The sequence below is a fragment of the Pelophylax lessonae genome (genome assembly GCF_965119305.1).
Source record: "Pelophylax lessonae genome assembly, chromosome: 4".
Taxonomy (NCBI): domain Eukaryota; kingdom Metazoa; phylum Chordata; class Amphibia; order Anura; family Ranidae; genus Pelophylax; species Pelophylax lessonae.
This window is the reverse complement of record NC_138771.1, coordinates 483,488,773-483,504,603: the sequence shown is the minus strand read 5'-3', so window position 1 is coordinate 483,504,603 and position 15,831 is coordinate 483,488,773. Positions and strand designations below refer to the sequence as shown.

The window sequence follows — 15,831 nt, the reverse complement described above, 5'->3', positions numbered from 1 at the left end:
TCGCCTGACCTAAACCCCATAGAAAATTTGTGGGGTATTGTCAAGAGGAAGATGAGAGAAACCAGACCCAACAATGCAGACGAGCTGAAGGCCGCTATCAAAGCAACCTGGGCAATCCTAACACCTCAGCAGTGACACAGGCTGATCACCGCCTCCATGCCACGCCGCATTGATGCAGTAATTCATGCAAAAAGAGCCCTGACCAAGTATTGAGTGCACGCTATACTGTATATGGACATACTTTTCAGTAAGCCAACATTTCTGTATTAAAATTCATTTTTTTTTGGTCTTATGTAATAATTTAGTTTTCTGAGATACTGAATTTTAGGTTTTCACTAGCTGTAAGCCATAATCATCAACATTAAAAGAAAGAAATATATCACTCTGTAGCTATATAATATATAAGCTTCACTTTTTGAATTGAATTACTGAAATAAACTTTTTTGGTGATATTCTAGATTTTTAGATGCACCTGTATGTGTGTGTGTATATAGATAGATAGATAGACACTGTTTTTTAAGTGTGTACTAGGCCTAACAAAGCTGGCAGACAAGTTGCATTTTCATACCTCCCAACCGTCCCGTAATCCGCAGGACTGTCCCGCACTTTTGCGTGAGTCCCACGGTCCCGCGGAGCCGGCCTGAAGTCCCGGAAAATCTGCCCGGCCTGTCAGCCCTGCAAAAACACCCGCCCCAACCGCATCACTGTAACGGCTGGATAGTATACAGGAAGTCCAGGGCGGCATGGCAACCATACACTTCCCGGGGAACCCAACTCCGCCCACCTCTCCTCTCCATCCCAATTAGAGGCAGAGGTTGCGAACAACCAATGGGAGAGCGCTGTTAATTGCCGCAGCATTTATAATGAAAGGAGAGTGGTGATAGGACGGCCGGGCATGGAGTGGTGTGTAGGATAGAGTGGGGAAGGCGGGTTGGAGCGTTCTAGGGATACAGTGTAGATTGTTATGAGAGCGGCGATAGGACGGCCGGGCATGGAGTGGTGTGTAGGATAGAGTGGGGAAGGCGGGTTGGAGCGTTCTATGGATATTACAGTTAAGATTGTTATGGAAGAGATGTGTTCCATGGCTATAGAGGGGAATGGAATAGGCTGTGTGCTTTCCTGATGGAATACAGAGTGATCTGTCCTTCCCTACCTCATACCTCCCATCACACTACTTCCCTCCTGTCACACTGCCCCCCCCATACTGCCATCAATTGCTCCCCTCCCAACACACTGCCCCACCCATCACACTGACCCCCTCCAATCACACTGCCCCCCCATTGTGTCCTTCACTGCCCCCCATCACACTGCCCCTCTCCTGTAAAACTGCCCAGGTTCCCTTCTTAGATAGGGTGGATGGATGGACCTGGGGGGGTGGATGGACCTGGGGGAGTGATTTAGCCGGGGGGGTTGTATGGAGCTGGGGTGGATGGACCTGGGGGGGATGGATGGACCTGAAGGGATGGATGGACCTGGGGGAGGGATTTAGCCGGGGGGGGGGGGGTGTATGGAGCTGGTGTGGATGTAGCTGGGGGGGGATGGATTGACCTGGGGATGGATGGACCTGGGGGAGGGATTTTGCCAGGGGGGTGTATGGAGATTGGGTGGGCATTTGGGGTGGATGTAGCTGGGGGGGGGTGGATGGACCTGTGGGGGATGGATGGACCTGGGGGAGATTTAGCCGGGGGGGGGGGGGTGTATGGAGCTGGGGTGGGCATTTGGGGTGGATGTAGCTGGGGGAGGGATGTAGCTGGGGGGGGGGTGGATGGACCGGGGGGATGTGTGGAGCTGGGGTGGGCATTTGGGGTGGATAGAGCTGGGGGGGAGGGGATGGAGCTGGGGGGTAGATGGAGCTTTGTTGGGTATATGGAGCTGGGGTGGGTGTTTGGGATGGATAGAGCTGGGATGGGAGGTTGGGAAGGGGGTGAATGTAGCTGGGGGGTGGATGGAGCTGACGGAGGAATGTAGCTAGGGGAGGGGTGTATGGAGCTGGGGTGGGCATTTGGGGTGTATGAAGCTGGGGGGGATGGAGCTGGGGGAGGGATGTAGCTGGGGGGGTGGATGGAGCTGGGGGTGGGCATTTGTGGTGTATGGAGCTGGGGGGTAGATGGAGCTTTGTTGGGCATTTGGGGTATATGGAGCTGGGCAGGGTGTTTGGGATGGATAGAGCTGGGATGGGAGGTTGGGAAGGGGGTGAATATAGCTGGGGGGTGGATGTAGCTGACGGAGGGATGTAGCTAGGGGAGGGGTGTATGGAGCTGGGGTGGGCATTTGGGGTGTATGAAGCTGGGGGGATGGAGCTGGGGGAGGGATGTAGCTGGGGGGTTGATGGAGCTGGGGTGGGCATTTGTGGTGTATGGATTTGGGGGGTAGATGGAGCTTTGTTGGGCATTTGGGGTATATGGAGCTGGGCAGGGTGTTTGGGATGGATAGAGCTGGGACGGAAGGTTGGTAAGGGGGTGAATGTAGCTGAGGGGGGGGTGGATGGAGCTTGGGGAGGGATGTATGGAGCTGGGGTGGGCATTTGGGGTGGATGGAGCTGGGGGGTGTATGGAGCTGGGGGAGGGGGTGTATGGAGCTGGGGTGGGCATTTGGGGCGGATGGAGCTGGGTTGGGCATTTGGTGTGTATGGAGCTGGGGGGTAGATGGAGCTTTGTTGGGCATTTGGGGTATAAGGAGCTGGGGTGGGTGTTTGGGATGGATAGAGCTGGGATGGGAGGCTGGGAAGGGGGGATGTAGCTGGGGGGGGGGTGGATGGAGCTGGGGGAGGGATGGAGCTAGGGGGGTGTATGGAGCTAGGGTTGGCATTTGGGGTGTATGGAGCTGGGGGGGGTTATGGAGCTGGGGTGGGCATTTGGGGTGTATAGAGCCGGTGAGGGGGTGGATGGAGCTGGGGTGGGCATTTGGGGTGTATACAGCTGGGGGGGGTGGATGGAGCTGGGATGGGCATTTGGGGTGGATAGAGCTGGGGGGTGGATGGTGCAGAGTCCGACCCCTGCATTCTGTACATTACACACTCCTGTCCCATGCACTCTGTACATTACATACTCCTGTCCCCTGCATTCTGTACATTACACACTCCTGTCCCCTGCATTCTGTACATTACATACTCCTGTCCCCTGCACTCTGTACATTACATACTCCTTTCTCCTGCATTGTGTACATTACATACTCCTGTCCCCTGCATTCTGTACATTACATACTCCTGTCTCCTGCACTCTGTACATTACATACTCCTGTCTCCTGCATTTTGTACATTACACTCTCCTGCACTATATACACAATACTGTACATTATATACTTCTCACCAAAGTCTTCATTGTCTCAACAGTTGCTGGTTGCTATGCAGTCTCTGACTATTTTAATGAAGTTCTTCTTTAAGGTAGGCTGAGTAACCAAAGCATATTTTATGAGTACTAGATTGTAAGCTCTAACGAGCAGGGCCCTCTAGTTTCTCCTGTTTTGAACTGTATTGTAACTGTATTGTCTTCCTTCACATTGTAAAGCGCTGCGCAAACTGTTGGCGCTATATAAATCCTGTATAATAATAATAATAATAATACTAGGAAGTCTGGGTTCTGTTTACCCTATCACTTATGCCCCTCCCACTGCTAAGCAATTGGCCACACCCACAGTTTGCCGCAGGTTTTGTTTCTCTTTTCAGTGTCCCTCATTGCGAACTTCAAATGTTGGGATGTATGCATTTTACATATCAAAATGGCCACAGAATTTATATACAGGAGATTGTAAAATATAAATTTGTCTGATCAGACTTGAAAGAGACCCATTGGGTTGTTAATGCAATTTAGTAAGGATGCATTTAGGCCATTAACAACATCAAAAGGGGTTTGTAAGTATTTATTGTTTATAGTAAATAGCATTCTTCCAATGGTAACGTGCTCATCTAATTAGTAGTAAAAGGATGCAAGTTGGACAACTTTGATTCGATTTTATGACTGCAGCTGTCCACGGCCAGGAGGCATTATCTGTCACCCAGAAGAACAAAAATAGATCAAAGGGGCTATTAAAACTGGCCAATCAGATTGCTTGTCCTTATTATCAAATTGGGAAGATGTGTATATTAGGTAAAGGTAAACCATACCTTTGTTAACTCTATCTTATTTACTAAAACCTTTTAACCTTATCTATATTCTGCACTAACCTCTTACCTTCAATTCAGCATTCTCGGAGACCACACAGGGAGTATCATACACAGACTACAATCAAGGTCGGCACAATACTCAGAGACTTTATTTCTGGATATATAATGCAGGATATCATATGACATGAGGGTGTCATTCACTCATGCTATATTTCTAAATAAAGACAAGCTCCCCCTGTGTGTACTTTCCTATTTAAAATCTTATTTTTACATGTCCTTATAAACCTGTTATGTTTCTATTTCTAATAACTTTGCTAATACTGTGATTTAGCTTTGAGTCAATAGCACTTCCCTTTTTCTATGCAAGCCGTTTCCTGAGTACAGATTTTAACAGTAATATTTGAGCTTGATTTTGAGCTTGATTTTTGTTTCATAAAGCATTGCAAATTTATGTAAATGAATGATGTTTGCAGAAAATGAATAATCAAAGAAAATTAATATGCGATCATTAGGGAAGGTTCTTTTTGGCTAAATTGTGACAGAAACTTCTCTGAAGGTGTGTGAGTGCTACATGAATATGTTAAGTATCCTGTCATATACATTGTCTGTACCTCTGTTGGCTGTTCTGAAGCCTAAATAAATGCATCTCTCTTGATGAACAGATTTGCTGCGGTAATAACTTGAATTATAATAATAATTATGATCCCACTACTATATCACTACATTGGTCACTGTCACACTGGTCACTGCTCACTACTACACTGTCACACTGGTCACTGCTAGTGATAGGCTGGATGTTTGAGTCGAACATAAGTTTGACTCGAACATCGGGTGTTCATGTGTTCTCTGAACACACAAACACCCGGGGTGCTCGGTGGGAAGTTTGCCCGACGACGAGTACCCCATAATGCAATGCGAGATCGCACACACTGCTTACACGGCAGCCATGTATAGTGTTAGGAGTGGAGATTAGGCAAGTAGTTAGGAGATTGCGTGTGTTCACTCAGTTTAGTACAGTCAGTGTAGTTTAGTGCTGTGCTGATTCTTGTGTAATAAAAAAAAAGTGTAATGGTGCCACTTAAGTGTTGGTGTATACAACATGTCTGTGTCACCCCACTGATCCCATTTTTTTTTTTCGTTGATATATATATATTTTTTTTTTTTGCAGAATCAGGTTCTGTTGCTACATTATTAGTACTCCCCCTTCTGTGTTGAAGGTGCTATTCCATCTCCGTCAGCAGTAACTTTTTTTATTTTTTAAATTTTTTATTTTATTTTTTATTTTTTTGTAGCGCAGCAGCACTAATAATATTTAGGGCATAATTTCTGTCCCCCTTTCTGCGTCGAAGGTGCTATTCCTTCTGTGCCAGCAGTAAGATTTTTTGTGGCACAACAGCACTAATAATATTTAGGGCATAATTGCTGTCCCCCTTCTGCATCGCAGGTGCTGTTCCTTCTGCGTCAGCAGTGGTTCTCTTTTTCTTTTTTTTGTGGCGCAGCAGCACTAATAATATTTAAGGCACAATTGCTTCCCCCCTTCTGCATCGCAGGATCTATTCCTTATGAATCAGGAGTGTTTTTTTTTCTTCTTTTTTTGTGGCACAGCAGCACTAATAATATTTAGGACATAATTGCTGTCCCCCCCTTCTGCATCACAGGTGCTACACCTTTTGCATCAGCAGTGGTTCTCTTTTTCTTTTTTTTTTTTGTGACACAGCAGCACTTACAGTGCATTGCGAAAGTATTCGGCCCCCTTGAACTTTTCGACCTTTTGCCACATTTCAGGCTTCAAACATAAAGATATAAAACTGTAATTTTTGTGAAGAATCAACAACAAGTGGGACACAATCATGAAGTGGAACAAAATTTATTGGATATTTCAAACTTTTTTTACAAATAAAAAACTGAAAAATTGGGCGTGCAAAGTTATGCAGCCCCCTTAAGTTAATACTTTGTAGCGCCACCTTTTGCTGCGATTACAGCTGTAAGTCGCTAGGGGTATGTCTCTATCAGTTTTGCACATCGAGAGACTGAAATTTTTGCCCATTCCTCCTTGTAAAACAGCTTGAGCTCAGTGAGGTTGGATGGAGAGCGTTTGTGAACAGCAGTTTTCAGTTCTTTCCACAGATTCTCGATTGGATTCAGGTCTGGACTTTGACTTGGCCATTCTAACACCTGGATATGTTTATTTGTGAACCATTCCATTGTAGATTTTGCTTTATGTTTTGGATCATTGTCTTGTTGGAAGACAAATCTCTCCGTCCCAGTCTCAGGTCTTCTTCCAGAATGGTCCTGTATTTGGCTCCATCCATCTTCCCATCAATTTTAACCATCTTCCCTGTCCCTGCTGAAGAAAAGCAGGCCCAAACCATGATGCTGCCACCACCATGTTTGACAGTGGGGATGGTGTGTTCAGGATGATGAGCTGTGTTGCTTTTACGCCAAACATAACGTTTTGCATTGTTGCCAAAAAGTTTGATTTTGGTTTCATCTGACCAGAGCACCTTCTTCCACATGTTTGGTGTGTCTCCCAGGTGGCTTGTGGCAAACTAAACGACACTTTTTATGGATATCTTTAAGAAATGGCTTTCTTCTTGCCACTCTTCCATAAAGGCCAGATTTGTGCAGTATACGACTGATTGTTGTCCTATGGACAGAGTCTCCCACCTCAGCTGTAGATCTCTGCAGTTCATCCAGAGTGATCATGGGCCTCTTGGCTGCATCTCTGATCAGTCTTCTGCAGGGGCGTAACTACAGGGGTTGCAGGGGTTGCAATCGCTACCGGGCCCCATGCTCCAGGGGGCCTGGTAGCAAACCAGTGGGTGAACTTCTAGGATCTCAAAGGTCACACTTGCGACTGGGCCCTGGCATTTCACCACTGTGGGGAGGCCCCAAGATTGCAGGAAGGGGGCCCGCTGCAGAACTTGTGAAAGGATCCTGATGCGGGACCATAATAAAAGGCCATGCAATGAGATTAAAGAGCCCCAGGATTAGTGGGAAGAGCCCGGGCTTGAATGGAAGGGCCCCGGCCAGGGGTCTGGGGGGGCCCTTCATGGTTTCTTGCATCGGGGCCCTGAAGGTTCTAGTTACGCCTCTGGTCTTCTGCTTGTATGAGCTGAAAGTTTAGAGGGACGGCCAGGTCTTCGTAGATTTGCAGTGGTCTGATACTCCTTCCATTTCAATATTATGGCTTGCACAGTGCTCCTTGGGATGTTTAAAGCTTGGGAAATCTTTTTGTATCCAAATCCGGCTTTAAACTTCTCCACAACAGTATCTCGGTGCCTGGTGTGTTCCTTGTTCTTTATGATGCTCTCTGCGCTTTAAATGAAGACTATCACAGTGCAGGTGCATTTATACGGAGACTTGATTACACACAGGTGGATTCTATATATCATCATTAGTCATTTAGGTCAACATTGGATCATTCAGAGATCCTCACTGAACTTCTGGAGAGAGTTTGCTGCACTGAAAGTAAAGGGGCTGAATAATTTTGCACACCCAATTTTTCAGTTTTTTATTTGTAAAAAAAAGTTGCATCCTCTGCAGGCGGGGCAAGCTTGTCCTTTTTTCTGGTTCTGGCCGTGTTATTGAGCCACAACATGTAGAAGAGTTAGTGGAGTAGATAACTAAGCCGTTCTCATCCTCTGTCACCCAGGCTTATACTAGCTTGCCTTCTACCGCAGCTGCCAAAGCGGCCTATTCTACAGGCTCCATGTCCACAGCTACTCCTTTAATAGCCCCACCATCAGGCACGGAGGAGTCCCCTGAATTATTCGATCATAGTGTCAGTTACATGCTGCTGGAGGATGCACAACAATTTGAATGACCCGATGTTGGTTCCCAGGTTGAGGAAGGGAGTAACATGAGCTAGAGAGAGGGGGTGCCAATGACGGACAAGAAACTAGCATTCATGTTCCCCCAGCTGCAGCATACTGCCAAGTTTGCTCCACTGACGAGGATGGGAGGGGATGATGAGGTCACTGACTGTACTTGGGTGCCTGAGAGAACAGAGAAGGTAAGTGAGGAGGAGACACAACTCCAGTGAGGCAGGATGTCCTCCAGGGGTTGGCTTAAGAGCAGTCACTCTGCAAGGCGCTGTTAACTTTCTGCTGACTTCCAAAAGTTCATTGGTGTGGGCTTTTTTCAACACATGTGCAGTAGACCACAGCGTTGCTGTTTGCAATCTTTGTCTGAAGTGAATCAAGCATGGCCAGAACACAGCCGCTTGAGCACCACATGCTTGACAAGACATATGACAACAACCTGTCATGCAGTCCATTGGCAACAGCACCTGAAGGCCCACATCATAAAAAAATGCAAACTTCGCCTTGCTCCTCATCTGGGATCTCTACCCCTACTATACCTCAAGTCTTCTCAAAAACCTGCACTGAGAGGAATGATGGTATAGCAATGGGTGCCACAGGTACTTGCACCCAATCTGCTAGCAGTACACCACCTGTTGATTTCACCACCACCGGTTTACAAATGTAAAACTTTTCTGGGCCTATCCCTCCTCATGGGCATTACTAAAAAGAGTGAGTTGCGGTCATATTGGTCCACCGACCCAATTCACTATAAGCCCGTGTTCTCTGCTGACATGGCCAGGACTAGATATGAGCAAATCTTACAGTTCAGTGACAATGAAATCTGTTGTCCTCGGGGTGACCCTGGATATGACTGACTCCACAAAAATTCGGCCCCTCGTAAACCACTTCAACCAGAAGTTTGCAGCCTTGTATACGCCCCAACAAGCTGCCTGCATTGATGAGTCCCTGATTCAATTTTCTGGCCTTCTTGCTTTCAAACAGTTTCTCCCCAGCAAGTGTGCCAGATATGAGGTCAAGATGTATAAGCTCTGTGAGAGGGCAACAGGCTAAAAATGTAGTTTCCACCTTTTTGATTTTGCAATTGGCTCATATGGCGCTGTGTGACCTAATCGCCAGGGCTTCCCCCAATGGCTTGTAGATACCCGACTAAGATGGGGGGGGGGGGGGGGGTTGGACTGCTTGAAGTCTGATAAATTGCTTGCAGTGAAGTGGAGAGACACACAAAATGTTTTTGTTCTGTCCTCCATTCACACAGATACAACAGTCCAAATTGCAACGACGACTGGTGTTGTTGAGAAGCCCCTATGTGTCCACGATTACAACCTTAACATTAGAGCATGGACTTCAACGACCAGATGATGGTGCCATACCTAAATGCCCATAAGGCCAGACGCTGGTACAAAAAAGTGTGTGTATACTTAATTCAATTGGCTCTGCTGAACCCTTATGTGCTATTCAAAGCGCCAGGAAGAAGTGGATCCTTCCTAAATTTCCAGGAAGAGATCATCACAGCCATTCTGTATCCAGAAGGGGCTGTGGCCCAAATTCACAATCCAGATGCAGTGAGCCGACTGCATGCAAGGCATTTTCCGTGTGTCCTCCCTAGTACCTCTACCCCTGTATACCCTTGGCATGTGTGAGCAATATATAATTTCAATGCCAACTTTTCTGTCATTTTTCAAACACCTGTGACAAAAAAATGTAATATTCAATGGGCTCAACATGCCTCTCAGAAAATTCCTTAGGGTGTCTACTTTACAAAAAGGGGTATTTGGGGGGGGGGGGGTTGGTGCTGCTCTGCCATTTTAGCACTTCAAGAAGGGAGATAGGCAGTCAGAAAGTAAGAGCTGCGTAAATTCCAGTATTTACACCATAGTTTGTAGACACTATAACTTGTAGCTATATACAGTTTGGCCTAAATGTATGACAAAAATTTAGTTTATTGAAAACTTTATATAAGAAAAAGTAGAAAATTTCATTTTTTTCTCAAAAGTTTCTGTCTTTTTTCATTCATATCGCAAAAAATAAAAACTGCAGAGGTGATCAAATACCACCAAATAAAGCTCTATTTGTGGGGAAAAAAGTACAGCAAATGGCACCGCTGCTGTGTCTCAGCCAATCGGGAGGGAGAGTTCCGGACGGCCGAGGCAGTCGTGCACATCCCTGGATAGAGATGTGGCTCAGATAAATATTAGGGGGGCTGCTGCACACAGGTTTTTTTTATCTTAATGCATAAAATGCATTAAGATAAAATGCGTAAAGTCCTTTCTTGTATTAAGGCAGGTATAGACTGCAGAAAGAAAATATAATTTTGCCCCTGTACAAATCATTAGTAAGACCTCATCTGGAATATGCAGTTCAGTTTTGGGCACCATCTCACAGAAAGGATATCAGGGAGCTGGAGAAAGTGCAGAGAAGGGCAACCAAACTGATGAGGCATGGAGGAGCTCAGCTATGAGAAAAGATTAGAGGAACTGAATCTATTCTCTCTTGAGAAGAGGCGATTAAGGGGGGATATGAACAACATGTATAAATAGATAAGCGGTCCATATAGTGAACTTGGTGTTGAGTTATTCACTTTAAGGTCATCACAGAGGACAAGGAGCACTTTTTACGTCTACAAGAAAAGAGATTACTTTTTCCAAATAAAAGGTTTTTTCACAGTAAGAGCTGTGAAAATGTGGAAAAGGGTCCCTCAAAGCTGGTTCTGGCCAGCTCAGTAGATTGCTTTAACCTGTATGTCATTCTGCTTCAAGTGGTTGTACTGGGGTGATGCCTGCAGCTGCAGGCATCACCCCGGATCCATTTTTTAGAGCTGATGGTTGGCTTTCTTGTAATAACAACCAATGCGGCTTAGCAGCCGCTCAGCTGTTATTACAAGTAGCAGGAGGGGACATCCCCCTCCTCTTGCCACCTTTCCCCAGGCTGCCCGGGATCTCCAGTCCCACCTGGAGACTTTAAAGTCTCAGGCCAGAGACCCGAAGAAAGCCGAAATCAGCTTTGATCGGGTCTCCGATGTAGTAACTCAGAAGCGACAGCAATCTGACACTAACTGACGCTGGGGGGATCTGTCTAACTGACACTGACATCCCCAGTGACAATAATACTGTGACCTGTGGTAATAATATGCACTGTGTCTACTAATGACACTGGCTGGGAAGAAGTAAATATATATGGTGATCAAGGGGTTAAAGGTGTGTCTAATTATGTGTAATGTGTATACATTGTGCTGTTTTTTACCAATGATCGCTAAGTTTCTCATCCCAAGAAACTGACAAATCGCTCCCTCTGTACAGAGCTCTGTGTTGTTTACCAACACAGAGCTCTGAGCTGTGACGTTCAGCAGGTGGCGGCTGTAAATTATTGGCTAGGACTTGCTGATAGGCTCCCGCTGTGTACAACCACTGCAGGAGCCGGGCAGGGGGCACGCATGCGTGCGCCCAAAACCCGTAAGTAGGCAGCAACGTACAAGTACGTCGCTTTGCCTACAGCAACAAGCTGTTAAGGACTACTACCTGGAAAAGTATGCCTGAGTAGCTGGGTACTAGATAGTTAGAGAAGGAATATGTGTACTGTGCAGTATAATGTTGCAGTGTTAAAAGGAAAGTTGTTATACCTTCAAAAGCCTGGTCTGAAGTTATTGTAAAAGGGTTCATGGTGGTACACGGGGTATCAAAGGAACCAGGCCTATAAAGCACAAAAGGGTTGAAATGAAAAGTACAGAAGGTCATTGTGAAGGGTAAACTCAGCTAAGGAGTTGGCAGAAGTAATGGAGTTCCTATGAGTAATCATGAACTGGTGGGAATGTAATAGCAGTTAAGACAGCAAGGAGTGGTACAAGGCATGGGTGGCGGGTCATCCGGGTCGGTGCTCTAGCTTCTTTCCTAGCAGTCAGTTCTCCAAAAGCTATGGGGACCAAATCCACAGTACAGAGACCCCATGGACCTTGCTGCATAGTGCGGAAAAAATGAAGGAGTTAATAAGTGCACAGTCACTGGGAGTGAGGCTGCAGAGTAAAGCTGGGCTGGTAGAGCAGGACACGGCTCTGCGGAGTGCCCCTCTGAATACTACATTCTGGAAGATAAGGTGTTCAGCGAAATGGGACAGAGTGTTTCACAGAACTGTACACAGCTGCACACAGTGTACCGCTCATCTCTAAGTCAGGACTCCACCTTAGTGTTGACTTTCACTTGAACACGTTCCTGCCTGGTCCTGGGAATTAGTGAGCGCATACACAAGAGAGGCACCACCGCATGCAGGGTGAGTAGGCCTCGTCCATACATTGCCTCACGGGCTCATTGTCAAACTGTCACACTGCTCACTGTTTATACTGTCTGGATGTGAGTTCAGATTGCTCCCCAGTTCTGCTGTACTGACAGTGATATGCACAAATTGAAATTGAAAGCTCTAAGTATACATGTAAAGTACATACTACATATGTGTACAGTTATACATATATTTACAGAAAACATGCATTCACAAGATATATACTGTACATGTACAGAATACATATACAGTATATGTACAGGATACACACATGTACAGGATACACACGTGTTCAGGATACATACGTGTACAGCATACACATACAGTATGTATACAGGATACATACATGTACAGGATACATATCTGTACAGGATACAAGCATTTACAGAATACACACATGTTCAGGATACATGCTTGTACAGAATACATATACAGTATGTGTACAGGATACATACTGTACATGTACAGGATACACGCATGTACAGGAAACACATGTGTTCAGGATACATACATGTACATAATACATAAACAGTATGTATGCAGAAAATATACATGTACAGAAAACATAGCTGTACAGGATACACACATGTACAGGATACACATGTGTTTAGAATACATACATGCACAGAATGGATATACAATATGTATACAGGATACACATATACAGGATACACACATGTACAGAATACATAAACAATATGTGTACAGAATACACAGCTGTACAGGATACACAAATGTACGGGATACACAAATGTACGGGATACACATGTGTTCAGGATACATACATGCACAGAATAGATATACAGTATGTATACAGGATACATACGTGTACAGGATATATATCTGTACAGGATATACACGTGTTCAGGATACATACATGTGTACAGGAAACATATGTGTACAGGATATACACATATACAGGATAACCACGTGTAAAGGATACATACGTGTACAGAATACATATATGTGTACAGTATACATACATGTACAGGATACACATTTGTTGAGGATACATACCTGCATAGTACAGCCCAAGTAAAGAGAGGTCAGTGATCTCCAGCCACCAGCACACGCGCCTGTCTGTATGGTCAGTTTACACTTTATTTTTGGAGCAGCACATGACCCGAGTGACTGATTATCAGATCTCATATTTCCCCTGAAGCGATTATTACACATATCAGGGGAGGGAAGATACAAATGTCACGGGTTCTTCTCTGATAACTCATGTTACCTGTTAATGAAAGTTGTCATATCTTTCCCAGGTCAGAACACTGTATACAATGAGTATAGTGTATATGGTGAGCAGGGTATATTCTTTATACAGAGAGTGGGGTGTACACTGCATCCGGAATGTATTCACAGTGCTTCACTTTTTCCACATTTTGTTATGTTACAGCCTCATTCCAAAATGGATTAAATTAATTTTTTTCCTCAAAATTCTACAAACAATACCCCATAGTGACAGCGTGAAAGAAGTTTGTTTGAAATCTTTGCAAATTTATTTAAAAAAAAAAAAAATATCCTTTGTACATAAATATTCACAGTCTTTGCTCAATACTTTGTTGACGCACCCTTGGCACCAATTACAGCCTCGAGTCTTTTTGAGAATGATGCTACAAGCTTGAAACAACTTTTCTTGGGAAGTTTCGCCCATTCTTCTTTTCAGGACCTCTCAATCTCCATCAGGTTGGATTGGGAGCATTGGTGCACAGCCATTTTCAGATCACTCAAGAGATGTTCAATCGGGTTCAAGTCTGGGCTCTTGCTGGGCCACTAAAGGACATTCACAGAGTTGTCCCATAGCCACGTCTTTGTTATCTTGGCTGTGTTCTTAGGGTCGTTGTCATGTTGGAAGATGAACCTTTGCCCCAGTATGAGATCCAGAGCCCTCTGGAGCAGGTTTTCGACAATGTACATTGCTGCATTTATCTTTCCCTCGGTCCTGACTAGTCTCCCAGTTCCTGCCGCTGAAAAACATCCCCACAGCATGATTCTGCCACCACCATGCTTCACTGTAGGGATGGTATTGGCCAGGTGATGAGCGTTGCCTGGTTTTCTCCTGATATGACGCTTGCCATTCAGGCCAATGAGTTTAATCTTTGTTTCATCAGACCAGATAATTTTGTTTCTCATGGTCTGAGAGTCCTTGAGGTGCCTTTTGGCAAACTGCAGGTATGCTGTCATGTGCCTTTTACTGAGGAGTGTCTTCCCTCTGGCCACTCTGCCATTCAGGCCTGATTTGTGGAATGCTGCAGAGATGGTTGTTCTTCTGGAAGCTTCTCCTCTCTCCACAGAGAAATGCTAGAGCTCTGTCAGAGTGACCATCGGGTTCTTGGTCACCTCCCTGACTAAGGCCCTTCTCCCCCAATCACTCAATTTGGCCGGGCAGCCCGCTCTAGGAAGAGTCCTGGTGGCTACAAACTTATTTTATTTACATATGATGGAGGCCACTGTGCTCATTGGCACCTTCAATGCTGCAGAAATTTTTCTGTACGCTTCACCAGATATGTGCCTCGATACAATCCTGTCTCGGAGGTCTACAGACAATTCCTTGGACTTCATGGCTTGGTTTGTGCTCTGACAAGCACTGTTAACTGTGGGACCCTATATAGACAGGTGTGTTCATTTCCAAATCATGTCCAATCAACTGAACTCAACTTACCACAGGTGGATTCCAATCCAGTTGTAGAAACATCTCAAGGATTATAAGTGGAAACAGGATGTCAGTCATGGAAAAGGCTGCGAATACTTATGTACATGTGATTTTTTCGTTTTCTATTTTTAATATATTTGCAAAGATTTCAAACAAACTTTGTTCACATTGTCATTATGGGGTATTGTTTGTAGAATTTTGAGGAAAATAATGAATTTAAAACATTTTGGAATAAGACTGTAGCATAACAAAATGTGGAAAAAGTGAAGCGCTGTTAATACTTTCCAGATGCACTGTATATGGTGAAGAGAGTATATCTTGTATACACTGAGCTGTGTATAGTCTCTATATGGTTAACCAGGTATATCCTGTATATGGTGAGCAGTGGAGATGTTATATTCAGTGAGAAAAATATATCTTCTATATGGTGAGCAGAGTATAGCTTAGATGTATAGTGAGCAGAGGAGTATATCCTCTATGATATGCGGAATATAACTCTATATGGTGAGTGTATATACATATATATATATATATATATATATATATATATATACACAGTGAGAGGAGTATATCCTATACATGGTAAGTAGAGTATTTCTTATATATGGTGAGTGGAGTACAGCTTACATATACAGCGAGCAGAGTATATCCTCTATATGGTGAACGGAATATAGCTTATACTAGTGCATCTTAAAAAAATGTAACTATCATCATAATGGTAATTTATTTCTCTTATTTAATTTGAAAAGTGAAACTCATATATTATATAGATTCATTACACACAGAATCATATATTTCAAGCATGTTTTTCTTTTAATTTTGAATATTATGGCTTGCAGCTATTGAAAACTCAAAATTCAGTATCTCAGAAAATTAGAATATTGTGAAAAAGTTCAATATTGTAGACTCTTGGTGCCATACTCAGCATGGCTGCTGAGCCATGATCACCATGGTCCACCTGCGTGCCTCAGTCATCCGTAGCT

General features: G+C 44.6%; 1 protein-coding gene across 1 annotated transcript in view; it reads right to left on the bottom strand.

Moving 5' to 3' along the window:
- The window catches only part of PIK3C2G (phosphatidylinositol-4-phosphate 3-kinase catalytic subunit type 2 gamma), a 208,424-nt gene extending 195,159 nt beyond the window's left edge, over positions 1 to 13,265 (bottom strand). The window contains exon 1 of the mRNA XM_082255684.1: positions 13,213 to 13,265. The gene's annotated coding sequence lies outside the window, so the exon portion shown is untranslated. The remainder of the gene's footprint in view (positions 1 to 13,212) is intronic.
- Positions 13,266 to 15,831: the final 2,566 nt, after the last annotated feature.